This window comes from Euprymna scolopes, chromosome 24 (genome assembly GCF_053919585.1).
Source record: "Euprymna scolopes isolate OS-2025 chromosome 24, ASM5391958v1, whole genome shotgun sequence".
In the NCBI taxonomy this organism is placed as follows: domain Eukaryota; kingdom Metazoa; phylum Mollusca; class Cephalopoda; order Sepiida; family Sepiolidae; genus Euprymna; species Euprymna scolopes.
In genome coordinates this window covers 17,390,570-17,415,307 of record NC_136505.1, presented here as the reverse complement: position 1 = coordinate 17,415,307, position 24,738 = coordinate 17,390,570, and the positions used below count along the sequence as shown (strand labels likewise).

Here is a 24,738-nt window from a genome sequence, read left to right as displayed (position 1 = left end):
TGCAATCAGGTGGCTGCTGACAGACCCTAAGTGTGACAGCAGGACTCGGCGCCAGCACAAAAGTCCAAAGAGACCCAGATTTGATTTCAGGAGTGCTATGACTTTGTACCCTTCTCTCACTGGACCCCTCCTCCAACCTGAACCTGCTGGACTACTTTGTTCAGTCATACGTCGAAAACATCAACATGACCTCCCACAACACCAAAACGAGCCTAATTGCCGAGTATTTGCCGAGCTCCCGCCAGCGCTTGTGAAAAAGGCATGGTCCCAATTCTAGACCTGTATCAAGGTGGTGATTGAGGTTGAAGGTGGCTACATTGAATAGATGTCAGCTCTACTACATAATCAAGTTACCTGAATAAAGCTGTAATGTTGTTTTCTTTAGGGCGATACTTTCATTAATCCACCTTGTAGAGGCTAGAAAAAGGTACGTTTCTAACTAACTTGTGTGCGACCGGACAGATTTATATTTATTAATATAAAGATATACAAATACGCATTATTTATAACAGACTGAATGATATATCAGAATGTATTTGCAAGATTATGTTTGAATCTGGTATTTTTAACAAAAAATTTATTAAAATATAAAGTTTGCTATTAAAATGCAAGTGAGAAAAAAAAAAAAAAATTTTTAATGCGAAAAACAGAATGGAGAAAAAGAAAAAAGTATTGAATGAATTTCCCCCAAGTTTTAACCTAGTTTTTTGCACACACATAAAATTTATAACTAAATATATTTCACTTTTATAACTAAATATATTTCACTTTTATAACTAAATATATTTCACTTTTATAACTAAATATATTTCACTTTTATAACTAAATATATTTCACTTTTATAACTAAATATATTTCACTTTTATAACTAAATATATTTCACTTTTATAACTAAATATATTTTACTTTTATAACTAAATATATTTTTCTGCGGGAAATGTCAAGCCACATACAGTATTAGCAATGCACATGAAAAACTTTAAACGGCTTAAAATATCTCAATAATGACATACATAGAAAGAGCTTGATGAGCTAAGAATCTTTTTAAAATCAGATTAAAATGAAGGAAGTTATGACTATTTTTGTGCCTCACACGTTGGATATTTTCCCCTTTAAGACCATACGTGTTCTTTCACACTTTTTACACTACTTTTTCAGTAAAAATGCTATATTTTTGTTAAAACAGAAGATTAAGCAATGAAATTTGTCATATAAGTATTTTTGTGCAAGGAATCGAAATATGCTACTGAAAATCTCCAGAAATTAATGGTTACTAAATAATATGCAGTAAATGCACATAAGTATGCTGCAATTCCTTAAAAAATGCCATGTATCCATTAAAAAAAAAAAAAAAAAAAAAAAAAGTTAGAGAATTCAAATTTATTTTTAGTTCTTTACATTAGGTGACTTTATGCCTTGTTTGGAGCGATTTCTATTAAGAAAAAATAAATAAAAAAAAAATAAAATAAATTTAAAAAAAAAAAAGTGCAAATCTGCTCTCCCTCTCCTGATCTGTTTTTACTACCACCTTGCACCATTCATTCAAACTGAAAGCAGCATTTACTAATCAGCAGAAAATACAGAACTTCAACCTACAGATATAATCTGTAAAAAAGAAAAAAAAGCAAGAATGTTGATCAGTATTCGTGTCAATGGTGTGTAACTCAGAAAATAATTATTTCTAGATGTTCATGATAATTGTTTTTATTTACATTGATCTAAATGTTGTGAAAATAACACTCAAAATGAGAACAGTTCCTAAAGCAATGAATTTGCTCAAACTCCAACTCCACAATTCTGACTGAAGTAGAATCATTGTGCAACTTCAGACAGCCAGCCGCACACACACACACTAATAGCTTGATTAATATGTTCTTGTCATTATCATATTAGGTTTAACATTCATTTTACATGCTGATCTAATCTAGAAAAGTGAGAATGTATGTGTGAGGACACTTCTCAACCTACATACTCAAATTTTTGATCTACAGACTTGAAATTTGGTATAATGGGTATTTAGACACGTAGAAAACTTTAATCAGTTTTCATTAAAAAAAAAAAAGTGGGGGGGAGGGGGTTGCTGAGGGGTCAAAATTGAAAAATTGGTACTTGGGGAGAGGGTCATCGGATTTTTATCTGTTTGTCGACTGTTTCACGAATGCGCATGCACGGCTGTGAAACATGGCAGCTTCTTTATGTTAAGAACTAGCGAGGGGTACCCAGCGTTGCCCGGGTGTTTGTAGGGGTGTGTGGTGTTAAATAAAAAAGAAGCCGGGGGGGGGGTAGGATCAAAGCCGAACCCCTGAGGCGAAGTTTGAAAATAAAATCGGCCAGCCAGAAGTGAAAGATGTTTGAAAGTCGTCGAGCGTTACGACAACAACGACGATGACAGCATTGTTATAAGCGAAGAAAGAAAAGAAAACGTTTTAATTAAGCGGGGGGGGGGGGGGGTAAAACAAAAAAAATAAAATAACGTAAGGCAAATGAACGATTAAAACAGAAAAATGAACGAACGTTACGTGAAAAATGGCTTAAATAATACAGGGTTCAATATTTAAATTAAAAAAAATCGGAGAAAAACAAAACATCTCACACCATGATTCGAACCCAAAACGTTTAGATTAGGAACCAAGGCCTTAACTACCTGAGCTAAAGCGACGTCTTTAAAGTTCGTTTGGTTTATCAACTATTTAAAGTAAATCAGGTCACGACGTCATGACGTCATCTGACGCATGCGTTGTTGACCCTTCCCCCCTGTCGAAAATTGTTGATTTCGGGGTGAAAAAGTTAACGTTTTTCTCATTTTCTGTCTAGACATCTCTCTCCCTCTCTGTTTGCGACTCTCTCACTTCGTCTGCCTTACTCTAAAGACTGGAAAATGGCATCTGGCTGTTTTTATTTTTAAAAAAAAACTTCGATCGTTAATATTTTTTGTAAGCATATTTTTTTTTTTTACTTCACATGTTTGGTTTGGCTTTATTTTTCGTTTAACTATCGTATCTACCTATTTTGAATGTGGTAATAACTTTGGTAACATTGCCATAGCGTAGAGAAGTTCATAGTTTAGCTTTAATTAATTTTTTTTTTACCGATAACATTTTTAAATTGTAAATTCAGACCGCCATTAGAGGTTGCTGACGTCAAGATCACGTGACATGACTCAGCGGGTTTTAAATACAAGTTGACCCAAAATAAACGGCCGCGTGTATACTTTATGTAGAAGAGTTGGCGGCCGTATTTTTGGGGGCAGTTATAAATCGATTTAAAAATATGTAATGTTTAACATTAAAATGCCACTTTTTTGGCCCCCCCCCCCTGCAGAAAATCGATCAGTTGACGCACTTCTGATGGTCACTTTGGGCCAATTTTTCGATATTTGTTGTCCGAAAGGTGGGGCTTTCATATGAGACCAAGTTTGAATTTTTGTTGTGTCTGTCGAAAGTTTTTAGCAGACACACAAACATACATACATTTTCGCTTTTATATATATAGATGAGTAAGTTTGAAAACACTTTGTAAAGATCATGTCAAGCTGATTTAATGGTCATGATACTTGAGTCACTGTCTTTAGGTTTTGGTTTCGATCTCTGCTCAAGTATTTTTTTTTTTTTTTTTACTTACAAGACGTAACCAGTTTAGAAAAAAATATACTTGCAGGTACATTTTTCAGTTTCCTTGGGTTTTTGGGGGTTTTTTTTTTTTTTACTTCATTTTATTTTTTAAGGAACTTAACGTTACGTTTAATACCAGGCAATGCAAAGTACATCTGCTAGTTTTTTAAAATTTTAATTGCGTGCTAATTTAGAAATGCCAAACAAAAACACAGAACTACACCAAATTGGTACATTGGACGGTTTGCAGTTTAGATCTACATGCTAAAACAATTAGTTATACAAAGAGCTGAGAGGGAAAAGATAAAATACTAAGGTCTTATGTACGACATGAAAAGAAACTGGAATCTTGGGAAGATCTCCATCATTCCAATAGTTAGGAGCAACTAGACTCATAAAAAGGATTTAAAAAACTATCTGGTAAATATAATGGTGAAGTGCAAGATAGATACAAACAATTGAACTTAAAGAGACAGAATCTTAAGCTGATCTTTCAATTGGAATGTATGAAACAGCAGGTGAATATTTGGTATCCAGTAGGATGTCCCATCTCCAGCTAGAACAAAATAAGAAAATGTTTTACAAGTGATAAATAAAATTTTTAAAAAAACATTTTGTGATATACATACATTGTCATCCTTATATTTTTTCTCACAAAATGATACAATAACAGCATCTCTACTATTATAAAAGTATCACTTTGTGTAGGTTCCGAAACAGCCGAGCCTGTCTTTTGCAAATGGTACACAAAGGAAATCTATATTTCTGGCAGTGTTCTTAGATATGTTTTGTACAGAAATTCATCAAAAATTAAAAAGATCCAAGCCAAAAAATAGCCTTCTCTTTTAGAGAAAAAATTTTTTTTTTACAGCGGGATATTTTATGTTATACTGGTGTAGCTATAGCAAATTCCCCTGTAAAAATTTTCTTTTTTATCTATAAGAGAAGAAAGACTATTTTCAAGATCGTCAAAACCAAATATGTGATATTGTAAACAAACACAGACAAAATTTGATGAACGATATAATTTTAAAAAATTTGGGGGGGAATTAGTCCACCGGGCATATTATTCCTTGTAATATATAATATTCAATAGAGTATGGATTCTATAATAATACATATGCAATCAGCATCAATCAAGATATGGTTAAGCGTACTGTACGACTGGGCAATGCCAGGCATCCAACTAATTCTTAAATATTAGCTAGTTAATCCGTATTTGGAAAGCAAGGGTATGATGTATTATCAGGAGGCACACACTGTATAGAGCATCAGTGTGATCATTTTTTTTAAATACCAGGTGCTGTATGTCTGGTTGTGAAAATGGTTTAAATATCATTTTCTCTAATACTCTTACCTGTGAATAATTAAGCTAATCTACACTATCAAGTCTTGTTAGGACAACTAGTCTAGGAGAATGAAAATCCTGAAAATAATACTAGTCTTTCTCCACTCATCACAGTCTAGTGGGAATGGAAAAAGGCATAAAAAATAATGGCAAAATCTATCCATATATGACATTTATGACTTGATGGAAGAACCAAAAGTAAAGAGTTATGAAGACTTCAAAAAGTCTAGACACAAAATGTGTTTTGTTGGTCTATGTAAGAACTAGTGCCAGAGTCTGGGTTAGGGTATCATTACATTTATTAATCTATGACTGTGGTTGGTGTTGTTTGCCGTGATACTAGAACCCAAACAACCATAGCTAGATTTAGTTTGCCTGCAAGGAGTGTGTCGCAGTTACCAACACAATGTTGTGACTGACATGAGTTTATATTTCTGAATTTTTTAGATAAGGATTGATTCTCATCCCGAGTGATATTTTTTTCAGGTGTATCTTGGCAAACTTGAAGAATCTTTGTGGCAAACTAGAGACCCTGCATGGAATTTCAAACGGAGCCCTTTATTTAATCCATGGAGGTAGCATGCTCTCATATCAGCCATGATTGGGTAGAAGTCCTTAATAATTTGCAATTGCATCGGGTGTTGCCTACACTGAGGATTGAACCTTTAATCTCCAGAAAAGTAACTTTACAACTGAATTTCAGCAAATACTTTATTCGCTATACCACGGGTCTTTGCAGCAAGATACACCTGAAGAAGGTTGAAGGTTACATCGACAGAAACATTGTGAAAATGACACTCAAAATGAGAAGAGTAATCCGAAGAATTAAAACAATGACAAGTTTGTTTGGCAAGTCAAGTTTTTCACTGGTAATTGTGTTTGGGTTCTTGTTTAAATAACAGACGCAGAACAGGTGCTCGGTTCTCAGTGCAAACGCTTCTTGATTGATTGAAATCAGGTATAAGAAATCAATTGAAATTAAGTATTTTGATATAATTGACCAATCAAGTATTTCAGCCAATAAACATAGAATATTTTACAGGCATGGTTTTTCTGCTGCAGTTGCAACTACAGCTGAAACAGGAGTTCCACACCAGTATTACCTTTCTGTCATCTTGGAGTTTTCCTCACCAATAAACTTCATGTTGGATCAGAAATGCAGTTGGAAATTGCACAAGTCTTGTTCACTATAAACCTTTTCACAGTGTATGCATCATCTTCAGTTTAAAAATCAAACTCCTAGGCCTTATCACTAAAATGTATCCGTTACTACACTTCATCTTTTGTGCCTTTTGTCAGTAAAGGGGAAATCCTTCTATACCAAGGCAATTTTGATTAGTTTATGGAGTTTTCCTTTGTAGGAAGCTAGATTTTTACCCACATTAAAAACCGACCTCTAATTCTGCACTAATTAGAAGACAAGAAAATATCTGCTCCTCTGAGTGAGCTAGTTACATAATTGCTGCAATTTAACACAAAACATGCTAAACATGAACTACAAGTGTGACAAAAACAAGCTAAACATGAAATGCAAACACTGAACAGGCAATGGAGAAATCTTTCGTGACTGAGACAATTTTTATTTTTGTTTTTATCCAGAGTACCCGTTTTGAGGTAGCTGGATTTTCTCCACATTAAAAACTGACCTTGTGTCTAACTCTGACCGCAAGTAAATAGAAACATGAACTGCGAGTGTGAAAAAAAAAAAAAAAAAAAAAAAAAAAAAACTTAAACATGAAGTGCAAGTGTGGAAAAACATGAAATAAGTTTAAATTATTAAAAAAAAAAAAAAAACTATAATATATTTGCATAAGGCAGATATTGATTAGCAAGACGGATACATACATTTTTGTCATTAAAAACTGAATAAAGATAAATCATGTAAAAAATTACCATGGAAATAAAATGTATATGTACTTATGCAAGTTTCATTCAGGAAGGGATGGAGTGTATTTCTGGTATGAAATTAGATATTACTAGAAATTTCTGGAGACGCCCAAAAATGGAACATTTTTTTTGTCCCATGTCCACACGACAGCATTAAAAAAGTAAAATATATTTGTTTTTATGTGAACCAGTAGGCAATTAATCGAAAATTGGCTGACAACATTTTTAAACAAAAAAGTAATTAAAAACATAAAATGCTGTCAAATATTTGACTTACATTTTTAGTTAATATTAGCAGAATCCTAAACGTGCCGCACAGCACTATTTCAAAACACCTTATTCTCAAACCGTGTGTGTGTGTGTGAGTTAAAAAATGAGTGATAAAAGTTACACAGAATTTTATTGTTTCATCAGATCAATGAGGATGAAAATGAGAAAAAGTAGGAAAACAAAATCTCTTTACGCCATGGCATTTCAAGGCTAAAACTTATCAGAAGACGATTAGTGTATATGTATATATATATATATATATATATATATATATATATATATATAGGGCTAGGACAACATTGTTTTGACTCAAGTGTGTATCCGTTGATATGCTTTTATATAGAACTAGCCTGGGTGTTTGGAGGTGGGTGTTGAGAAAATAAAAGTGTTAGTAGGCAGGCAGGCTCAAAACCCTACCGCGAAGGAGGAAAAGAACGTAAAAAAATGTGTGACATGTTTGCTATTGCGTCCATCGCCAAACCGGAAGTGACATAGGCTAGTCAATCAAAAAGAAGGAATGACTTGAAAACATCAGTAAAAAAAGATACCCCTCTTTGTAGAAAAGTGCCCAGTTGAGAGTTAAGGAATTAATGTTTTTAGCCAATTTTTTTATATTTATCGTCTGAAGGGTCGAGCCTCAAAACGATACTGATCTCTTGAAAATCAGTTGCCTCTGTTGAAAGTTTTAGGCAGACATGCAAACATTTAAATAGACAGGTGAGATATATATTACAGATGATGTGGTTTTTGGTTGTTTAACTGTGTCTAACTGTGTCAGGTATATACTCGAGAGTCAAAACAATGAAAAGAATATGCTGTTGTCATAGCCCTACATATATATTAGTGGTGGGACAATTAATCAGAATCGAGAATCAGAAAAATTGTAACTTAAGAGTATCAGAGTCAGAAAAATTAGTATCTATTTTCCAATGCCAAAAACGATTCTTTTAATTTTCTTTCATTTAATTTTGTTAAAAGCAAAATCTTCCACTGCTGGTAGTAATGATAAAATGAATATTTATTGATTTATAATAGTAAAACTAAAATCTATAGCTCATTCCTTACAAGTGTATTTTTTTATACTTGAGAAAATGTCTGCACATTTAACATGCTTTTACAATAATTGGGAAAAAATAACTACTTAATAGTTAAATATTTAAAGATTTATAAAGAATCAGAATTGGGAAAAATATTTAAATCATCCCATTAGTTTATAAACAGGCGGTTTGAGCACTATAAAAGTGGTGAACAGATGTGTGTTTAAAATAGACATTCAGCGAGGTTATTTGTGGGCATCGCTTCCATGGTCGAGTGGTAGAACTCCCGACTGTCAACACGACGGTTCTAGGTTCAATCCTTGTGCTTGGGAGAGATGCTAGTCTAGCGGCACTGATGAGTTGTGATACAATGAAACAGGACTGAATGTTGATGACTACAAATATATATATATATATATATATATATATATATATATATTTCTCCAAAACCTCTGGCCTTGATGGAGGGGAGACTAAAACTTGCTATGGTTTCAAATGATCTGAAATAACAGCAAAGGGAGACTTGATTCCAAATATTTCTCATGTCATATCTCCCTCTTTTGGAAATATAAAGTATGATTATGAATATCTTCAGTATCAAATAATCCTTATACACTGAAATTTTCTTTATGTATGAAAACCAAAGAAGGGGGTGGGGGAGATATAACATATGAGAAATATTTGGAATCAAGTCTCCCCTTGCTATTTCAGATCATTTGAAACCATAGCAACAAGTTTTAGTCTCCCCTCCGTCAAGGCCAGAGGTTTTGGGGAAATATCCGATATTTTGTAATTCATACGTAAAACTAGTAAACCAAATGACTATGATTGAAACATTGGTAAAGGTGTAGTATCTTTCCACCCTGAAAAAATCCTTTAAAAATACAACTATTTCGAAGGTGCTGAAAACGAAAATAACGTTTAAAATTCCAGGAAACAAGTAGTTTCCAAGATATGAAGAAATTATAGTTTTAAAAAGTGAGGGATCTTCTTTTTTATAATAATTTAATGTAAAATGAACACCAACTTTATAGCTACCTTTTTACATTTATCTAGTAATTGTGGCCTGGTAGACAAACAAAACCTACCTTTAAAAACGGGTTTTCTATAGGTTTTCAGGTGTGCTGAAAATGAATATCACATTTAAATTTCCCCAAATGAGTATTTTTCTGACTATTAAACAATGTAATTCTTTATAAGTGGTAGCCATTGTTGTACACACAAGCACGCATATTTTTACTTAATACCCTGATAAATATTTATTTGCAGAAAATTTAAGTACAATATTCGTTTTCAGCACACCTGAAAACCTATTGAAAACAAGTTTTTAAAAAGGTAGGTTTTGTGTTGGTCTACCAAACCATAATAAATATCGCTCCTAAAAAAAGTAACAAACTCACCCCACTGCCAAAAAAAGGTGGCTATAAAGTGTGTGCTTATTTTATGTTAAATTAATATAGAAAAGTGATCCCCACTTTTTGAACCTATAATTTCTTTCATATCTTAGAAAATTAATCATTTCCTGAAATTTGAAACATTTTCGTTTTCAGTACCATCGAAATACTGGTAATTTTACACAATTTTTGAGGGTGGAAAGATACTGCATCTTTACGAAAACATTTTATGGCTGTAAAAAAGTGCCAAAAATAGGCTCTGGATGATGGATGATCTCCTTAATATGCGACCTTAAGGGCAAATGTCACATAGCCCACTACACAATTCAGGTCATTAGCTTTCCAACGAGCCTTCATTTGTTGAATTCTGATCATTAGTCACTGAGATTTCAAACTTATAAATTGCTAAAAAAAGGTGGTGTGTGTGTGTGTATATATATATATATATATATATATATATATATATATATATACACACACTAGCATGGGTACCCAGCGTTGCCTAGGTTGACATGAAGTTCTGTTTGAAACACACCGGTATACTAATCATTTTGATCATAGGCAACGTGGATACTCCCACAACAAAAATAAAAGAACAGATGAAAACATGTAAATGTAATCGCCCATAAAAAGAAGTATGTGATACCCTCTCCACCAGATATTTCGGCAGAAGGGCTACAAAGACACAAAGAGAAGAAACTATTCTCCGGATATTGAGAACTGGAAAGACCCCCACCAAAAGAAAAGATAATTAAAAATAAATCATTACAACTTTTGTTTCAATAAAAATAGCAGTGAATGCACGTGCGATCGCAAAAAAAAAGATCTACCAAGATTAATTTCAAAAACAATTAAATGACATTTTCGTCATTTTATGTTTATAATGTAATCCCCCCCCCTCAATTGAATTTGTCATATTTTGGGGTTTGTTCTGTTTATAAAATTGTTAGGTGAAAGTACAGAATGGTTTCATAAAAATTAAACTTATCGTTATTTTATATTTCAAATGTGATTCCTGCCCCTCCCCCCCCACCACAAAAAAAAACTAAAAATTTTTATATTTGTCATGTTTTGTGTCCACCCCCTCGATCGCCAAACTTAAAAAAATGCTAGAGATACATGCCTGGTCGAACGCTTTGTGGCCAAAAAGTAGGTGCTCATTTTATGTTAAATTTATATAGAAAAGTTTTGTGCTCATTTTACGTTAAATTTATATAGAAAAGTTATCCCCCACGCTAAAATGTTAAATTTTTTTTTTCAAAATTTCTTCTTTCATATTATTTATAAAGACTGCTTAAACGTATCCGGCCACAAAAAAACAGGTTTTAATTATTTTGGTCAATGTCAAGTTTCTTTCCAACTACCCCAAAAAACTTTAAAATGACGACTTTTAATAGTTTTCGATAGTGCTGAAAACGAATATCACATTTAAATTTGGGGCAGATAAGTAGTTTTCATGATAAATTACTTTTTCTAAAAGTGGGGGATCACTTTCCTATATAATTTTAACATAAAATGAGCACCCACTTTTTGGTCATCTAGTAATTTCTTCATATCATGAAACAAATTTAACTGCGATATTCGTTTTCAGCACCCCCGAAAATTGGTGTTGTTTTTTTTTGTTTTTTTTTTTACTAAGAGATGCGTTCATTTTTTTCATCTCATAATTTAGGACGCTAATTATGTTGTTAGTAAGTTTACAAAACCATACTTTTGTTTTTCGCTCTTTTTTCACTGTACAACTTGTATAGTTGTGAACAGGTGCCTCTGCCGTTTAACATTTTACAAAAGTTTACATTAGGAGGCAGTTAAGTAAACTACATAAGCACCTGGTAAAAACTATACAAATTCTATAATTAAATACCCACCTAAAAAAAAAAAAAAAAAAAAAAAAAAAATGAAAAACAAAAATATATTTTTGTAAACCGCTCATGTAAGCTTACTGACAGCATTATTTACATCCTAAATTACGAAAAATAAACGAATCTCTTAGTAAAATAAAACAGCGCCAGTTTTCGGTGGTGCTGAAAACGAATATCACAGTTAAATTTGTTTTATGATATAAAGAAGTTATTAGGTGGTTAGAAAATGGGTGGCCATTTTATGTTAAATTTATATAGGAAAGTGACTGATCCCCCACTTTTTGGAAAAGTAATTTTTCATATGAAAACTACTTATCTGCCCCAAATTTAAATGTGATATTCATTTTCAGCACTATCGAAAACTATTAAAAGTCGTCATTTTTCAAGTTTTTTGAGGAGTTGGAAAGAAACTTTACATTGACCATTTTTTTCTAGGGGTTAAACAACGCTGGATCACGTCGTAGAAATTGACCATTTTTAATTTATAATGATAAAGTTATATAATTATAAAGAAAATCTGTTTCGCAGGCAATTAAACACACTTGCTATGGTATAATTATAATAAATCCTGGGCAACACAGATTAAATTTTATAAACAAAAAGAGCAGGGGATGATGGATTTTGTTCACATGTGTCTTTAACTAACTCTGCCCTCGTGAGGATGCAAGTAAATGAGGACATTAGTTTTAATTATTATTTAATTATTATCTGTTGAAGAATCACATACATAACGACATACACCAAGCATAAGGTCAACAAAAAAGTCAATAATATGAATAAACGTTAAATCTTCATACACCAACCTCCAGTTCATTCAAGTTTTTCTGGATTTTACCATTTTTTTTATGGAAATCGCCTGAGACAAGGCATGAAGCCATTTGATATAAGGAGCTAATAAGCTCGAAAGCTGATTATTGCAAAGACAAAAGATGCCTCTTGACCTTAGTTCTGAAAAGACCAAGGATGTAGACAAGGAAAACAGTGAGCAGGAAGAGAGTTCCAAAACTTTGCAATCTTTAGAAAGAAGTTACTGGAATAGGAAGCTGTATTATAATGAGATATTAAAACAATGAATTGATGGAGACCTCTAGCTCAACAAGCCAAACGAGCTGGAACAAAAAAGGCAAGAGATCAGACAATTCTTAGGAATGCCATAATAGTATTCATAGAAAAGACTGAGACTAGCAACATCACGTCTGTGAGAAAGGTTGCAATGAAGAAAGTGTAAATCAAATTACAGATACATTTCTGCAACTTATCAAGAACCTTCAAATGGGACACAGATTTACTGCCTCATGTGTGAGAAAGTGTTTTGAGCGATAGAACTGATTTTACGAGGAGCAGAAAGAGCAATGCATTTAATATATGGACTCCAAAAAAGATTTGATGAGAAAGAAAGACCAAGAAGTTTTAGAGTTGATTCCTCATAGAGATCAGAGCCATCCATAAAAATCTCAGAAAGATAAGGGGCACACCTACGATTGAAGAACAATAGCAATCGTCTTAACAGGACTAAACGAAACAAGCCATTTCAAAAGACAATAACAAAATTATTTTTATTTCATAAAGAAAAAAGCGTGGAAATGTTTAGTTCTCTCACACTGCAGCAACTTAAACACCAAGATCGAAAAGTAGGATTGAAAAGTTAGCGCCCTCTGACCTGCAAAAAGTGCCTGAGTAGCCCCGTTGACATTCTCCAATGAGCGCGTTTCAGGCGATTAACAATAAAATCCTTCTCAAACACAAGGTCAGGGTCGGTATACCTCCTAGAACTGCAAAGAACCTAACTCCTACCATAAAATCAAAAGGAACCGAATCATTATAGGAATGGTCTAATCTCTTGATTTTGAGGGTAGAGAATAAAAATCCCTGACAGAGTTCCAAACAGTGTACAAGTTTGGATTCTTTTACAAACTTGGAGGTAATTTCACAAAAAAAAAAAAAAAGAAGTATTTTTATACAGCTATGATTATAATTGAAAAAGAACAACTCTAGTTTGATCATGTGCTTTAAAAAATAAACGATTAAATGATACCTAATGTAACAATGGAGAAGAAAATGAAGGGTTACCAGCTTTGAAATGTATAAACTTATTTTGCATGTTCTGCACTCGATTTTCAGTATAAAAAGAAAATGTATTTGTAGGAGTTTTTTTGTTGTTTTTTTTAAGTATAAAGATGCCTTAAATAAGTTTCCACTCTTTCTTTTGTATGGACACTTTTATTGATAGTACACATATAAAACTCTAGTCCCTTTTGAAGTAATCTCCTCAGTCTGCAATACACTTGTACCGTTCCAACAACTTATGGAAAGCCTCATGGAAGTCCTCTTGTGTGAACATGTCAATGACCCTCGTGACAGCCTCTTTCATCTCATCAATTGTCTCATGACAGCCTGTAAGGTTTTCCTTGAGCTTAGGGAATAACCAAAAGTTACATGGAGCGAAATCTGGACTATAGAGAGTGTGAGGAACTGTCTTGCTGTCCATCTTGGTCAAATAATCTGTGACAAGGATGGAGCACCCTTGGGATAAACTTTGTGCAAATCTTCCACATCTTCAGTTTCTTGTGAATGTCTCAATAGACACATGGTCTTTGTCCATGAAATTCTTTATTTGGCCAATCAACTCTGGTGTTTTTACTTCCTTACTCCTCACACACCTCTTATCCCTCACAGACTCCCTGCCATCCTTGAATCTCTTATGCCACTCAAAAACTGATGCTCGATTCATGCAAGATGGTCCAAAAGCAGTCTGAAGCATTTCATGTTTCTGTAGCATTTTTTCAAATTTAAAACATAATTTTATTGCATATCGTTTTTCTAAAGTGTCCTCACGTCCAGATTGCATTTTTTAAATTCACCAACTATGATAATCAGGCTTTAGTAGGATCTATTCTAATTTCTGCTGTAGCTGTTCATTTGGACCCGGAATCCAAAAGATTGGTCAGTCATTTCACAAGATGTATAGTAATAACATACTGAATTTTCAAGAATCTACGACAATTTTAAATGCTTGTACAAAAAAGTCTGGAAACTTATTGAAGGCACCTCGTAGCATTCATTTGAAGATAAAGAGAACTACTTAAAGGAGGATGACTTGAGGAAAATAGGCAGTTATTTTTTGGGAAATATTCCAACTGTGATTTGTCAGTGTTCATTGCAGAGGAGTGAAAAAATAAAGATTAAGTGTTATTGATTGTAACAATGGGGAAGAAAATGAAGGGTTACCAGCTTTGAAGAGTGGGGATTGTTTTGCACATTGGCCACTCAATTTCCAGTGGAAAATAAGAACTTTAATTCATAGTTAGAGGTCTTTTTTTTGGGGGGGGGGGGAGGGGGGGGGAGGTGGTGTTCATCTGAATATGAGAAGAACAACTACTTTAAGAAGGATGATTTGGGGAAGGAAGGCGGTTGAATTTTTGGCAGTTAAAACAAAGTTGGAGCTAAGATTTGTTAGTGTTCATCAAAGAGGAGTTTCATTAATTTTTTTACTGGATTACAGGGCAATAATTTTAAAGTTTAAATGCAAAGAAATTAATTAAAATGGTCAGGGTTACAATAGGAATAACTAGAATGTCTGTTCAATAAAAGGAAGAGGGAGAAGATTACATAATTAGGGCTATGACAACAGCATATTCTTTTCATTGTTTTGACTCTCGAGTGTGTATCCATTGATATCTTATATGCTGTTATATAGAGTGGTGTGGTTCTCGGCTGATTAACTGTGTCTGTGTCGGACATATACTCAGGAGTCAAAACAATAAAAAGAATATGCTGTTGTCATAGCCCTAATAATAATATTAGGTAATATTGGCAGGTATGAATTACAGAATGATAGTTTTATGGGAACTAAATAGCTCTGGTTGACTTAAAATCTTAACCATTGAGCTGATTTCAGGCTCTGCAGTATTTCTGAGTCTCTAATGGGCTGTATGTGACTTCACATATCTATAGGTATTGCTTCATCTCGGCCTTTTTTGAATATTATAAAAGTCTAAACACCTGACTTATTGAGTATTGTTGCAGTATTGCCTATCAAACCAGCAACGATAAGTTTGACCCCAATGGTGTTCCATCTTTGTCACAGACTATTTGACTAAGATGGGCATCAAGGCAGTTCCTCACCCTCCCTATAATCTGGACCTTGCTCTCTGTGACTTTTGGTTATTACCTAAGCTTACCTGTTTCCCTCGTGACTTCAACATGGATGTCTTCAAGTCCAACATAAACAAATTCCTGAACCGCCCCCTTAAGTAATGACACTTTATCAAATCTCCAATACTAACAAATACTGCAACACTGTGTGTGGCATCCGTCAGTCGAAACGACTATGGATCAGCGCCGTATTAGGATGTTGCCTGTATGCATCCTTTTGTGTGACTGTAGAGACCAATTCTTGATTTGCATAGTCTGCCACAGCCTTGACATACGAAGGTTGTTATGCAATTTGCCGCTTCGTCCGGCTGTTCCACCTGTACACTCGCTCTTCTCCTAGCTCTCTTTGCAGCATTTTCAACATGGAGGGTCCTCTCGCTGATGATAATCCCCTGGCGTATCATTTTCCTCCAGGCAGTTCTGTCAGCTGCAGAGGCTTCCCATGTATTCCTGTCCACTGAGAAAGCCTTCATGTCACGCTTGTAGACATCCCTGTAGCGAAGATGGAGTCGCCCCCTCTTTCTTGAGCCTGAGGAAAGCTCGCCATAGAGGTCTTTAGGGATGCGCCCATCATCCATCCTGCGCACATGGCCCAGCCAGCGAAGACGTCACTCACGCAGTAGGGAGTAAATGGATGGGATGCCCGCTCTCTGCAGAACATCAGTATTACTCACTCTATCCTGCCATGTGATACCAAGTATCCTACGTATACACCTCATATGGAAGACCTGGAGTTTCCTCTCTTGTGTTGAGTATGTAGTCCAGGATTCACTCCCATACAGTAGAACACTGAGGATGCACGCTCTGTAGACGGTCATCTTGGTGGAAGTGGTAAGGTGCCTGTTTTCCCAGACTCTTTTAGTTAGTTTAGAGAGGGTTGTGGATGCCTTTCCAATCCTTTTGTTTAGCTCCACGTCCAATGAGAGGGTGTCTGAAGCAGTGGAGCCTAGATATTGAAACTGGCATACGACCTCTAGTGGTGTGCCTTGGATTGTGATGCTGGGTGGGGAGGCGGTTGCTTGTCCCAATAGTTGGGTTTTCTTCTGGCTGATGGTGAGACCGAACAGGCTGCAAGCATTAGCAAACCTGTCCATCAGTCTTTGAAGACCATCGACCATCTTCCTGATGCAATGCTATCTGCATCACTGGCAAACAGCATGTCTCTTATCCGAACTGTCCTGGTCTTTGTCCTGGAGCGGAGTCTGGCGATGTTGAAGAAACCACCATCTGACCTGGAGTGCAAGCAGATACCATCCGTTGTGTTCTTGAAAGCATGCTTCAGGAGTAGGGAGAAGAAGATGTCGAAGAGTGTTGGGGCCAACACACAACCCTGTTTGACACCACTCCTCACTCCGAACTCAGCAGACATGCCACCGTTAAATTGCACAGTGCTCCTCATGCCATCATGAAAGGATCTTATGATGCTGAGGAGTTTTGGTGGGCATCCAATCAGTGGAAGAATTTTGAATAGTCCATCTCTGCTCACGAGATCGAATGCCTTGGTCAGGTCTATGAAGGCAACATACAGAGGCTGGTTTTGCTCTCTGCACTTCTCTTGCAGTTGGCGTAGGGAGAAGATCATATCGATTGTTGATCTCTCTGAACGAAAGCCGCATTGAGATTCTGGGTAGATTCGGTCGGCAAGAACATGTAGTCACAGTAATACTATACGTGCAAATAGCTTGCCAACGAAGCTCAACAATGAGATACCGCGGTAGTTGTTGCAGTCACCGCGGTCCCTGCAACACTATCCCATTGATTACTGTACACACAATAACCCTTATTCCCGAGTGGCTTCTGGGTCTTGATAAGTGGTGACCTCTATGTAAAAAAAGCTCAAGAAAAACCTTACAGGCTGTCGTTATGAGACAATTGAGTCCAATTGAGATGAAGAGAGGTTGTGATGAGTGTCATTGATATACTCAACAAAACGCCTTCCAGAAATTGTTGAAACGGTACAAGTACATTGCAGTCAGAAGATATTAATTCGAAAGGGACTAGAGTTTCATGTGTGTACTATCAATAAAAGTGCCCACACACAAAAAGGTCAGGAAACTTATTGAAGGCATCTCATATCTCCCTTGTTATTAAAGACAATGGTGGTGATTGCCATGTACAATTAAAAGTTGAATATCTATATAAATACTATAGTAGATGTACGTATGTGTGCGTTTGCATGTCTATAAATGTTTAACTGATGAACTCTTAAACTACTCGTCATATCACAATGAAATTACCAGGAAATTGTAATCATAAACCCAGTTTGGTTTATGATAAAATCTTTGAATGGATGAATAACGCATACAGAAATGTTGGCAAAGTGAAATGCAAAATGTTCATTTCAACTTGCCGGCATTTTTATTATGCATTTTTATTATATGCAAATCCATTCATAGTCATAGGTAGAAGTTGTTTAATTTTAAAGCTTATCTATTAGGTTAGCTCAACTACTAAGGAACACGGAGTGCTAAATGTTTTGGTTTTGATACTAGCTGATGGACCCATTTTTTTTTTTTTTTTTTTTTTTTTTTTTTAAATCAGTACTATTAGATACAATGTAACATTCAATAGAGAATTAGTTCTGTAATGATAAATATGAAATTTGCATGAATTAAAATATATTTTTAAGTGCATTTTACTATTGGCAAAGTTGCCCCCTCCCCCGCTAGTTTTAAATAGCAATATAAAAAAAAAAAAAAAAAAAAAAAAGGAAATACTGGATCATTTTCGATAAATTTTGGTGTACACTAATATTTTTCCACCACAAGTAAGTCTTTCCAAAAATTTTCCTATCATTTTTAATTGGCATAATTATTTCGTTTTTGGGGAGGGAGGAAGAGTTGATTTATATAAACCCAAATGTTTCTGATTAAGAATTTGCCCTGAAATAGCCAAGCCGTTGCCAAACAGTCAATTAGTACAAAAATAAAATTAAACAACTTTATCCCCCCCCTCCTCAGATTTAAGGTTAAGGTAAATTAACACTCCACCACTGTATTAATTTAATAATTGTTTTCAAATCAGTAAATAAATCAATTTTATTTCTTTTCTTTGGAGGAAGATTTTTTTTCAGCTTTATTAGTGAATGGTGAGGGAGGGGATAAAAAAATAATCTGTCGGCTACCTTTTTTTTTTCTTTTGCAGCTTTCAAATCGTAAACTGTTTCAGCCATTTCCGGTTTGTTCGTTAAATCGCCATCGAAAACATTAAGGTCGATATGGATCACCCTCTTACTTTTTTGTTGGCAAATGTGTATTTCAGCGGCGTAAATTATTTGACAAACAAAAATTTATAACAATTACTTATTGTTATACGAAACACACATTAGACCCTAAGGCGGAAATAAAGCCCGAAAAATTTTTATTTTATTTTTTTCAACATTTTTTTTATTAGACTAAATGACAATCGAGACCGCCACCTTGTTTTGAAATTTTGGCCTTTCTAAAACTTCAGATTGCCCTTTTTTTTTTTTTTTTTTTTTTTTTTAGGCCAAATTTGGCCCCCCACCCCTTTTTTTTTTTTTTTTTTTTGCGCTCTTGCGTGGAACCATGGTCCATGCAAAAGCGTAAAAAGGCCAATCTGGCAATCCTTAGAAAGGCCAAAATTTCAAAATAAGTTGGCGGTCTCGATTGTCGTACATTTAATCTAATAAAAAATGTTGAAAAAATAAAAATTAAATTTTCTCGGGTTTTATTTCAGCCTTAGGGTCTAATGTGTTTTATATAAAAATAATTTTTATAAATTTGTACCAATTTGTCAAACAATTTCCGCCGCTGAAATACACATTTGCCTTTTTGTTATTTTGACAATTACTGTTTCCATTTCTTCACTTCCGGTGGCTTCTTCGTTTTTAATTGATTTTTTTTTTTTTTTTTTTTTTTACGGTGTTTTTCATTTATTAAATTGTTAGGTGCAAGTACAGTATAGGCAAACGAAGCCTCCCCTCCCCAGTGTGAGAGCCTTTTGTAAATAACGTTATTATAAAAATAAAATAAAAAAGTAACATAGAGAGTAGCAACCGGAAGTGATTTTTTTGAAAACTAATTCTCAACTTAAATGAATTTAGTTTAAAACAATTGGCGATGTTGAAAGTGACCTTTACTTTGATTCTGACAAATACATCAACTTATTACTTTTGAAACGAGCAGATGTTAAGGAAATGAAAATAGATCGAAGGGAAATAAAACAAAGGCGTTAATCAAGTAGTAAAGAGCTTTCATTCTGGATTGTCTTGAAATTAAATTAAATCAATTAAATAAAAACAAAGATTTGTGAGTGATCATTGAAATCTGCCAACAACTTCCTCCGCGAATGGTGAGGCCGTCGGCCAAAGGAACAACCACCTGATTAGAAACTGACGTCACTCGATTTTGGCAAATATATTTCATTTAAAAAGTATTACTTTTCAACAGTTTCTCACCTGATCACACGCATGCAAATTGCATTTAACACACCTTGTCTCACATCCAACCTCCGTGAGGAGGCAGGGAAACAATTGTATTATTATCAATCTATACAAACAGGAGAGGACAGGGAAACTGTCCAACAAAACTATCAAAGTACAAATTAAATCGATTTCAGTTGTTCCTATTTTCAGCCTCCCCCCGAGGACGGAGTACGAGACGCGGTCGATTTTTTTTTTTTAATTTTAGGGATAGTCAACCCCCTCCCCCTAAAGGAAGAGGTGGATCGATCTCCCTGGAAGGATCAAATAATAAAATTGTCCTACTAAAAAGATTTGGTAAATTTTTACCTGGTTTCCACCTTTACATTCTTCTTTTAAAATGACTTTTGCAGGTTTTAGGGTATGCTAAAAACGAATATCGCATTTATATTTCCCGCAAATACGTAATTTTTCGAATATTAAGCAACATCATTTATGTTATTGCCATTTTAGAATGCGCGCTCGTGTGTGTAAAAACGTAAACCCGAGAAACTACACGCAAGCGTGTTGGTCTCCAGACCAAGATCAAAGTGCAGTAATCAGTATCTGTTCTGATAACGCCACTTCAATTTTTTGTTTTCAGTTAATGGAAGAGAAATCCTTTACGATAGACAATTTACTGTTGTTCCTTTCTTCGCATTAAAAAATGACTGGTGCCTAAGAGTCTTAGGCACCAGTCATTTTTTAATGAGGCCCTAAGACTGCCTTCGTGGGGGAGGCAAAATAAATAAGAGCAATAACATAACATTTGTTATATATTTGGGGTTTGTATTACTGTAAACATAGATTCGAAAAAGTTGTCAAAAAACAAATATATAACAAATAAATGTTATCAAAGGCAAGATAAGTTATTTTTCTACCAAACTGGATATATTTTTCGTGTTTTTATTCAATGTAACATGTTTATTTAGCTCGAAAAACATACAGTGTTTACCGATGTATTGGAACATTCAAGATGGCGTCTGATTCTCTCTTTAACACGGTAAGTTTGGGAAAAGGTGTTATAAATAAAAACCGGATAAAATACTGTAAAAAACACGCTCAATATATGTTACCGTGACATAGGTTGACATATATTCGGCGGATTTTTAATAGTATTTTGTATAGTTTTTTAATTGTAACACCTTTTCCCAAACTTACGGTGTTAAAGAGGGTGTGAGACGCCATCTTGAATTTTCGAATACATCGGTAAACACTGTACGTTTTTCGAGCTGAATAAATATGTTACATTGAATAAAAACACAAAAAATATATCCAGTTTGGCAGAAAAGTAACTTATCTTGCCTTTGATAACATTTATTTGTTATATATTTGTTTTTTGACAACTTTTTCGAATCTATGTGTACAGTAATACAAACCCAAAAAATCTTTCGTTTTTTATACATATAAAAAGTACGACTGTTGACGTTTGATTACTTCCGTTTTTTTTTGGGGGGGGGGCACAAAAAAATAAAGATTAAAACGGAACGAAATTTAAATTTCCATTCCGTTTTTACAAGAACCGTAAAAACAGAGCACTCTCCGCAAGTTTTACCGAAAATCAATTGTTTTCGTTTTAGATTTCCATTCGAGCAACATACGAGTTAACAAAGATCCCCTAAAAATGGATTTCTAAATTTGCTTGGAAATATTAAACTGCAGAAGTGCCAGGAATTTGATTAGCTTTATACCTTTTTAATGTTGTGTTCGTGCACTTTAATTTCCGAATATTTTTCATTATTATTCTGGTAGCCGTTTGTATATATTGTGTTTGCGGGGGGGGGGGGCTTTTTATTTGGTAATTTTATAGAATCAATAATCGTCATTCGGTGTTCTGTTGTAAATAATCTGAATATTTACCGTGTTTTTTATGTGTTTTTGGAAGGATTTCTCGCCTAACAAAAAAAAAAAAACGCGGAGTGATTCTATATCTTTTTTCCTAAATAAATACCTAAGAATTCACAATATAAAATGTGCTTAATAAAAAAGGTTCTTATTTAGAATTCAACCTAACTTAAAAAAAAAAAAAAAAAAGTACTTATGTAGAGAAGGTACCATGCTATTTTTTATATTGTTTTCATAAGTTAATCCAAGTTTTACGCTATCTTTTGTTTATTAAATCATTAGATGAACGTACAGATTAGTTACAAAACTAACTCATGTTAAGAATGGGTTTCTAAATAACGTTATTTCAGCACGATCCGTAAATACAAAATAAATACAGAAAAATCTTTATGATGTACGTACCCGTCACGAAACGAAGTCGCCATCTTGAAAAAAAAAGAGCCAGATAAGTCCACAATAATTCAAACCTGCGATATCAGCCGTGTAATGCTACAGATTTCGCATTAATCGCTTTAATCAGTTTAAAAATTATTTTTTATATACAAAGAAAACTACTCGATTAATTTACGTGATGTTTTGGAATATGATGTTTCCGTTCTGTGACGGGTGCGTACACCATAAAGATTTTTCTACATTTTTTTTTTTTTTTTTTTGTAATTAGGTTGAATTCTAAATAAGAACAAAAAAATGCAAAATATATTAAATTTTACCTGTAATTTTTTAGAATATATATGAAGACGTGTAGAATTATTTTGAAAAATTTCATAAGTGGCTTTCGTTTCATATATATATATATATATATATATATATATATATATATATATATATATATATAAAACCCAAGTATATGTTGATATCTCTAGAAATATTTTGGCAATACAAGGAAGCGTGTGGCCGTAATTCCACACCCACAGACAAAATCGAGGACATATCGATGATTCACATTGACATATTGTTTGATATTTTTACGAATTAATATAAAATGCAACATAAAATCAAATTAAAAATTAGATTGATTAATCAAATATGCACTACATTTTACATTGTCTTACCTTTTAAAAGATACGGAAAATTGGGTATATCCAAAATAATTAATAAAAAATATTTAAAAAAAAACTTTCTCTCCAACAGAGAGAGGAAAAATGATGGAATATGGCTGCTTCCAGACTTGCACTTATTTACTGATGTCGTCTGCAGGATTTTTTAATGTCGGTCTTTTCTTTCTTTGTGTTCCTCTCCCGCCTCAGGGGAGGCTGCTATTGTTAGTAGACATCATCCCTTCCTAGATTGCTTGTGGAAAAGAAAAAAAGGGTTAAACCCTAACGACGTTTACCGATTCATTCTAAAATGGAATCTCCATTTTTTTTTCCTTTAATGACGTGGTGGAGATTTGATGGCAACAGGAGAGCGATCCTAAAGGGAGATAACCGCACAAACAATATTCTTTTTGTTCTTTCATTTTCTATTTCATTTATATAATAAACTATAGCCTTTTTTTTATGAAATTATATGTACTTGTGCATTGTAGGTTTGGGGGCTAATTTCTTTTTTTTTTTTTGTCCTAATGCAGAGAGTGATCCGCACTATTTTTTTAAATCGTATTTCCACGTTTAATTAAAGTTTTATGATATGTTTTTTATTCAATTGTAAGGTTAAAGTACAGAATCTGAGAATAATAGGTACAAAACACCCTCCCCTCCCCATGTTAAGAATGGCTTTTTAAATAATAACGTTATTATTTTAGCACGGATCACTCTCTGCAAGAGTACCTTTTTTTTTTTTTAAGAATTCCATTCGGTACAAGAGAAAGCAAAATTGTAATTTTTTTCTTTAAACGAAATAAATTAAATATGAAGAGAAAGCAAAGTTTTTGTTTACATTGGTGATTTTTTAAGCCAACACATTTCCGGTGAAAACATTATTACGTTCTCACGTGTCATGCCAAAATTATAGGTACGCTGGTACGGGCAATAACGACGAAAAAAAATACATAGTTTTGAAAACCGGTTTATCATAGTTTTTTGTAGGTTTCAGACTTTTTTTTTTTTTTTAATGCATTTGAAAGATTAAAACCTAAAATTAATTTCCAAAAGGAAAAAATATTTGTACGCGTGAAAAAAAAGTTATAATGAAAAATGTTTTCACGCGACATTCGGAAGCTGATAAATTCAGCTAAATTTTGAAGTTAAATAAATTTATTGTAAAAATCTTTTGAAAGCTAAATATTAGTCTTCTAGTTCTATTTCAAAGATAATTAGTAAAGTAAAGTCCTAAGATATTGAAGTAAATTAAAAATAAATAAATAAATAAATAAAACACCTTGTTTCTACAAAAAAAATAGAGAGATTCTAGCTTCGCACAAACCAAAACAAACGAATTCGTCTAAATGTGCCTACGTAAGCCTTGCATGCCAGAAAGTCAAAAGGCTGCCAAATGACGTCAGGTGGTTGGAGGGACGTAGGGGCGGCTGGTTTTCTTAATTTTCCCCAGCCATTTATGCGTACATTCCTATCGTGAAAATTTGTATAATTTTTACAATTGTTTTAATTTAATTAATTTTCTGTGGTCCTACTTTTAAATTTGTAAAAAATTTATTTTTTAAATTATATAAAAATTATGTTATGCTGAATGTTTCACGATCATTAAAGCAAGGAAAATATTAGAATCTGACATATAAAAATTATGCGAAACATATAATGTAAAAAAAGTTGAAATATTTTTTGCAATTATCAATTTTGTGTGAAAATATTAAATAAACAATGCTTAATTCACTGATAATATCGGTAGTTCAAGAAATTAACTTTTCTTCGATTTATATCAAATTCATTAATACAGATTTTAGGGGCTTTTTTCATAATGTTCCTAAAAAGATTAATTTTTATTTTTTTTTTTTGTTACAATTTATT

At 33.7% G+C, this 24,738-nt stretch overlaps 1 protein-coding gene across 2 annotated transcripts in view; it reads right to left on the bottom strand.

Annotated features, from left to right (window-relative positions):
• The window catches only part of LOC145246613 (Golgi-specific brefeldin A-resistance guanine nucleotide exchange factor 1-like), a 188,925-nt gene extending 165,679 nt beyond the window's left edge, over nucleotides 1-23,246 (bottom strand). Inside the window, exon 1 of one of the 2 annotated variants that reach the window (XM_080108280.1) lies at nucleotides 22,885-23,246. The gene's annotated coding sequence lies outside the window, so the exon portion shown is untranslated. The remainder of the gene's footprint in view (nucleotides 1-22,884) is intronic. The other variant, XM_080108279.1, reaches the window with a different exon arrangement.
• Nucleotides 23,247-24,738: the final 1,492 nt, after the last annotated feature.